This window comes from Pseudophryne corroboree, chromosome 1 (assembly GCF_028390025.1).
Source record: "Pseudophryne corroboree isolate aPseCor3 chromosome 1, aPseCor3.hap2, whole genome shotgun sequence".
NCBI lineage: Eukaryota > Metazoa > Chordata > Amphibia > Anura > Myobatrachidae > Pseudophryne > Pseudophryne corroboree.
In genome coordinates, this window is record NC_086444.1 from 698,261,705 (window position 1) to 698,269,204 (window position 7,500).

A 7,500-nucleotide genomic window follows, 5' to 3' on the forward strand; every position below is an offset into this window, starting at 1 on the left:
TAATCATGGCTAAAAGGATCAATTGAATCCAACAGGTATAGAGTACCGCAGTGTGGAAACCAGATAATGCCCTGCATACAGCGGGAATGCAAATTGGTCAGTATAGGACAATCATGTCTCAGGGTACCGTACCCAGTATTCCCATACCCTCTCCAAGTATGGTACTGACTGGGCCCAACGCTGCTTAATTGCCAAGATCGGACGAGATTGGATAATTTCCAGCGTGGTAAGATGGTATCCAATAGTCGTATCCATATCTAACCGTATTGAGTGGTGTGAATATCTTCACCTGTGTCACAACCAAATTGCCTCATAATCTGTGTGATAATGTAAATATAAGAAGAACCGTCCACCGATAATTATGATACAACACCTAGTATTCCCACCTTGTCTCCAAATGCGGTACTTACTAGGCCCATCACTGCTTAATTGCCAAGATCAGACGGGATCGGATGGGATCCAGTGTGGTATGGTAGTATCAATCAATGCGGTGTGCAGTTATGTGTCCATTACGCAATGGACAAGAGCCCAATTGGCCCAGTGAGTGAGAGACCAAATCAGTGAGCATAAACAGGTGTAAAGTAATTAACATGACACACGGCGGTGTCTAAGAAAAATAAACCAGAACATTTGTCTCAGTATGTAATTCTACCGAGTCACAGGAAGCATCCTAAACGGAATTCCTCATTAAGCCCATTCGGGGCCAATGATTGCAATCTGTCAATCCATTGGTGTTCTCTTTGCAAAAGCATTTTATTGCGGTCACCACCCCTTTGTAGTGGTGGGATCTGATCCAAGATACAACACTTGAGTTGATTGATGGAATGTTTAGCCTCCATGAAATGTCTTGCAACAGGTAAGGTTGAAAAGTCACTTGAAATTCCACCCTGTGTGATGCTCTTTTTGATAGTAGCACGATGCTGACTTAAACGTTCTTTCAGCATCCTACTGGTCTTCCCAACATATAACAGATTGCATGGACATTTCAACACATAGACTACAAATTTGCTATTGCAGTCAAGTCTCTGTCTGATAGTATAGGTCTTCTTGTCCTGAGGGTTAGTGAACCGATTGCCAAGTAGCAGGAATGAACAGTTTGGACAGCCCGTGCATTTGAAAACCCCTGTTTTAATAGTTAACCAATTAGAGGCTGCACTCTTCTTTCTCTTAGAGAAATCTGTTACAACCAACATGTCTTTCAGATTGGGTCCTCGTTTATATGCGAATCGAGGTGGTTGCGGAATGGCTTTTGATAATTCTGGATCCGTATCAATAAGGTGCCAATGTTCTTGTATCTTATTACGGATAAATCGAGAAGCAGTCGTATACATACTGACAAAGTTAAACCTGTCATTGTCTTTGGCAGTAGAGGCGTCTTTTTTAGATAGGAGTTCATTCCTTTTTGTTTGGCCAATTTTTTTGAGTGCCAAATCGATCTCTTCCTTGGAGTATCCACGATCAAGGAAACGTTGACTCATTGATTGTAGAGCCGGTGGTATTGCTAGTGGGTCAGAGGTAATGCGTATCACCCTAAGCAACTGCGAAAATGGTAGTCCTCTTTTGAGGGGTGCCGGATGGAAGCTTGTTGAGAGTAAGAGCGTATTCCTGTCTGAGGGTTTACAATGAATCCGAGTAGTCAAAGTATTACTGGACAAAAGAACGGATACGTCCAGAAAATTTATTTCTGTTTTGCTGAACGTGAGGCTGAATCTGATGGTGCCAGGGAGTGAGTTTAGATGGTCAATGAAAGTCAGAAGTGTTTTCTCTCCCCCATGCCAAATGAAAAATAAATCATCAATATATCTGACATATGTTGACAAAAATCGACCAAAAAGGGGGTGACCCGTGATGTGTTCTTGTTCATATATAGACATGAAAATATTAGCATAAGCTGGGGCCATGTTAGACCCCATAGCGGTGCCCTGTTTTTGTAAAAAGAAGCAGTTTTCAAATAAAAAATAGTTCTTATTCAAAATTAGGTCAATGAGTGACACCATGTATTCTGTTGGGGGTCCAAAATACCCATCACTTTCTGTTATTAATCGTCTGCATGATTCAATGCCCAAAGCATGAGGAATATTTGTATAAAGACTTGAGACGTCCAGTGTGACCAACAGTGCATCATCCGGAACATGTTTGATGTTTTCCAGTTTCATTAAGAAATCGGTCGTGTCTTCAATGTAGCTGGCTGCACTTTTGGCAAGTGGTTGTAGATAAAAGTCTACAAGCTGAGAAAGTGGTTGGCATAGAGAACCCCGTGCCGAGATAATCGGCCGCCCCGGGGGCTGTGCTAGGGATTTGTGTATCTTAGGTAATGTGTAAAGAATCGGAGTTTTGGGGTGAGGCGTAGTCAAAAAATCAGCAGTGGTCTGATTAATATACCTGTTACTGACTCCCAAATTGATTATTGAATCAATTTCCTTTTTATAAGTCCATGTGGGGTCAAAAGTAAGTTTTTGATAACAGGTTGAGTTTGATAATTGTCCATAAGCCTCTTGTACATAATAGTCAAAGTCAAGTAGGACTATGCCTCCTCCTTTGTCCGCAGACCTGATGACCAATTGGTTGTCATTCTGTAGAGATTTAATGGCAGCTCTTTCTCCCTTAGTTATGTTGGAATAACTGGGTTTTTGTTCCTTGATGTAGGGCATCGTATCCCTTTTAAGTACCCTTAAGAAGGTGTGGATTGAGGAATTGAGGGTCGGTGGATCAAACTGACTGGGTTTCTTCAAAGGACAGTGTGGTGTTGTAGACGCCTCCGTTGTAATGGTTGGACTAGGCGAGTTAGAAAAGTAGTCTTTAAGGCGCAGTTGTCTTCCCAATTTATATAGATCAACCTGCCATTGGAAACTATCCTGTCCAACAGTAGGTACAAAGGTTAATCCCTTACTCAAGACAGAGAGTTCATCACTCGTCAGTTTGTGTTTGGATAAATTGAAGACTACCGATGTCTGTATTTTGTTCTCCATTATTGTTTTTTTGCTCTTCCTTTTTCTCCCACCTCTACGGGTGGGTAAAGCGGGTTTTTTGGAGCCCTCCTATTACGTTCAGATCTTGAAAGGTAAGTAGTCTCTTGTGCAGATGCTGTTGGTGCATCAGAATCACTTGCTGACGTCTGAGATCTGCTATCAATGTCTGTGAAGGGTGTGTTAGGTCTTCTTCCTCCACGTCTCTGTTGGGGTCGGTATTTGCGTGGCTCACTGCGCGACACCCAGGGATATACCCTATTCTCCTTATAGTCCAATTTGACTTGTTTATACTTATTCTTCTTAAATTTTAACAAGTCACCACGGAATTTGTCAATGTCCTTATTCAGTTTGGAAAAAAGACCACTGTCAGGGGATTGTATCGTCCTAAATAATTCAGACGCCTCTAATTCGGAAATATCTTTTCTGATTTCCGTAAGGTCTAAACCTGCCTGTTCAATTACAAGAAGCATTAAATCCTGGGAACATTTATTCAAAATATTGCACCATTTTGTACAAAAGTCATTGTTATGTCTCCCCAGTGTGGGTTGATTGTGTAATCTAAACCCTCTGGGGATAAGGGATTCTTTGTAATATTGAGAGAGGGTTAGGCCATGCAGATGTAGCTCAACTTCTCTCTTTTTAAGTCTCAGTAAATCATGTATAAATTCCTCTGGACTATCTCTATCAAATGCCAGGGATTCGGTATTATCAAAAAGTATCCGTTCCGCATCTGATTTATCGAATTGAAGAACAGCGATTAAATCTTTGTTAGCGCTGGTAGACATTTATATGTACAGGGTTTTTTTTTTTTTTTTTAAATGGAAAAAAGTTTTTTTGTGAAAAAAATGAAAAAAATGAAAAAGCACAATGACAATCATACGTTGTTGTATGCAACTGAACAAAAAATAGAGATCATTAAATGTTCATGAAAAAAAATATATGAAAAAAAATTTGTGTTTTGAAACAAAAAAATGTGATAGGTTAATCTCTATTATAGAGATTATAATCACACAGACTGGTGCAAGTCAAAAAAATTGATACAAAATATGGCAAAGTGACAGCACTCTATGTCTAAATTCAAAAATTAATTGGTGCAAGGTCCTAATGATTGATATACACACTCACTTTTCCCATGGCTGAAAAAAGAATTAGACCAGCACTCACGTTTTAGTTGAAGAAAAAAAAGGGGTTTTTTATTCCTGATAAGACATCAAGGATACGTCAAGGATACACCCCACTGTTTACAGTACGCCCAACAGCCGTTTCAACACTTGGTGGTCTTCATCAGGGGCAGCTGTCACTCTGTCAGGAGCTATCTTAAATAGCGGAGAGGGCGCCAGAATGTCCGAACGGGATGGCCGGAAGCAGCGCGTCATAGCTGCTATCTGATTGGCTCCTGCCCGCACGTGTGATGCGTTGCTAGGGTACACAAACCCGGCTCTCTCCTTAGTGACCTGCTCCAGCAGCGTAACAGTAGTGTAGAGTGGGACGATCTGTATTGTAGATACAGCGGCATGCAAATGGAATTGTTGCTGTCTGTAATCCCGGGCACAAGTACACTTGTAGAGTGTTTAACCCCACAGTGCGCCAGCGGCACGGAGACATTGACAGCTCAATAATGAAAAATTGGAGGCAATTTGGTTGTGACACAGGTGAACATATTCACACCACTCAATACGGTTAGATATGGATAAGACTATTGGATACCATCTTACCACGCTGCCCCTGATGAAGACCACCAAGTGTTGAAACGGCTGTTGGGCGTACTGTAAACAGTGGGGTGTATCCTTGACGTATCCTTGATGTCTTATCAGGAATAAAAAACCCCTTTTTTTTCTTCAACTAAAACGTGAGTGCTGGTCTAATTCTTTTTTCAGCCATGGGAAAAGTGAGTGTGTATATCAATCATTAGGACCTTGCACCAATTAATTTTTGACTTTAGACATAGAGTGCTGTCACTTTGCCATATTTTGTATCAATTTTTTTGACTTGCACCAGTCTGTGTGATTATAATCTCTATAATAGAGATTAACCTATCACATTTTTTTGTTTCAAAACACAAATTTTTTTTCATATATTTTTTTTCATGAACATTTAATGATCTCTATTTTTTGTTCAGTTGCATACAACAACGTATGATTGTCATTGTGCTTTTTCATTTTTTTCATTTTTTTCACAAAAAAACTTTTTTCCATTTAAAAAAAAAAAACCCCTGTACATATAAATGTCTACCAGCGCTAACAAAGATTTAATCGCTGTTCTTCAATTCGATAAATCAGATGCGGAACGGATACTTTTTGATAATACCGAATCCCTGGCATTTGATAGAGATAGTCCAGAGGAATTTATACATGATTTACTGAGACTTAAAAAGAGAGAAGTTGAGCTACATCTGCATGGCCTAACCCTCTCTCAATATTACAAAGAATCCCTTATCCCCAGAGGGTTTAGATTACACAATCAACCCACACTGGGGAGACATAACAATGACTTTTGTACAAAATGGTGCAATATTTTGAATAAATGTTCCCAGGATTTAATGCTTCTTGTAATTGAACAGGCAGGTTTAGACCTTACGGAAATCAGAAAAGATATTTCCGAATTAGAGGCGTCTGAATTATTTAGGACGATACAATCCCCTGACAGTGGTCTTTTTTCCAAACTGAATAAGGACATTGACAAATTCCGTGGTGACTTGTTAAAATTTAAGAAGAATAAGTATAAACAAGTCAAATTGGACTATAAGGAGAATAGGGTATATCCCTGGGTGTCGCGCAGTGAGCCACGCAAATACCGACCCCAACAGAGACGTGGAGGAAGAAGACCTAACACACCCTTCACAGACATTGATAGCAGATCTCAGACGTCAGCAAGTGATTCTGATGCACCAACAGCATCTGCACAAGAGACTACTTACCTTTCAAGATCTGAACGTAATAGGAGGGCTCCAAAAAACCCGCTTTACCCACCCGTAGAGGTGGGAGAAAAAGGAAGAGCAAAAAAACAATAATGGAGAACAAAATACAGACATCGGTAGTCTTCAATTTATCCAAACACAAACTGACGAGTGATGAACTCTCTGTCTTGAGTAAGGGATTAACCTTTGTACCTACTGTTGGACAGGATAGTTTCCAATGGCAGGTTGATCTATATAAATTGGGAAGACAACTGCGCCTTAAAGACTACTTTTCTAACTCGCCTAGTCCAACCATTACAACGGAGGCGTCTACAACACCACACTGTCCTTTGAAGAAACCCAGTCAGTTTGATCCACCGACCCTCAATTCCTCAATCCACACCTTCTTAAGGGTACTTAAAAGGGATACGATGCCCTACATCAAGGAACAAAAACCCAGTTATTCCAACATAACTAAGGGAGAAAGAGCTGCCATTAAATCTCTACAGAATGACAACCAATTGGTCATCAGGTCTGCGGACAAAGGAGGAGGCATAGTCCTACTTGACTTTGACTATTATGTACAAGAGGCTTATGGACAATTATCAAACTCAACCTGTTATCAAAAACTTACTTTTGACCCCACATGGACTTATAAAAAGGAAATTGATTCAATAATCAATTTGGGAGTCAGTAACAGGTATATTAATCAGACCACTGCTGATTTTTTGACTACGCCTCACCCCAAAACTCCGATTCTTTACACATTACCTAAGATACACAAATCCCTAGCACAGCCCCCGGGGCGGCCGATTATCTCGGCACGGGGTTCTCTATGCCAACCACTTTCTCAGCTTGTAGACTTTTATCTACAACCACTTGCCAAAAGTGCAGCCAGCTACATTGAAGACACGACCGATTTCTTAATGAAACTGGAAAACATCAAACATGTTCCGGATGATGCACTGTTGGTCACACTGGACGTCTCAAGTCTTTATACAAATATTCCTCATGCTTTGGGCATTGAATCATGCAGACGATTAATAACAGAAAGTGATGGGTATTTTGGACCCCCAACAGAATACATGGTGTCACTCATTGACCTAATTTTGAATAAGAACTATTTTTTATTTGAAAACTGCTTCTTTTTACAAAAACAGGGCACCGCTATGGGGTCTAACATGGCCCCAGCTTATGCTAATATTTTCATGTCTATATATGAACAAGAACACATCACGGGTCACCCCCTTTTTGGTCGATTTTTGTCAACATATGTCAGATATATTGATGATTTATTTTTCATTTGGCATGGGGGAGAGAAAACACTTCTGACTTTCATTGACCATCTAAACTCACTCCCTGGCACCATCAGATTCAGCCTCACGTTCAGCAAAACAGAAATAAATTTTCTGGACGTATCCGTTCTTTTGTCCAGTAATACTTTGACTACTCGGATTCATTGTAAACCCTCAGACAAGAATACGCTCTTACTCTCAACAAGCTTCCATCCGGCACCCCTCAAAAGAGGACTACCATTTTCGCAGTTGCTTAGGGTGATACGCATTACCTCTGACCCACTAGCAATACCACCGGCTCTACAATCAATGAGTCAACGTTTCCTTGATCGTGGATACT

At 40.4% G+C, this 7,500-nt stretch overlaps 1 protein-coding gene and 2 pseudogenes across 1 annotated transcript in view; 1 reads left to right on the forward strand and 2 right to left on the reverse strand.

The window, feature by feature from the left end:
- REXO1 (RNA exonuclease 1 homolog) overlaps positions 1–7,500 on the forward strand; it is a 316,981-nt gene that overhangs the window by 136,262 nt on the left and 173,219 nt on the right. The window lies entirely within an intron of this gene.
- Positions 121–240, reverse strand: LOC134952703 (5S ribosomal RNA; annotated as a pseudogene).
- Positions 362–481, reverse strand: LOC134942443 (5S ribosomal RNA; annotated as a pseudogene).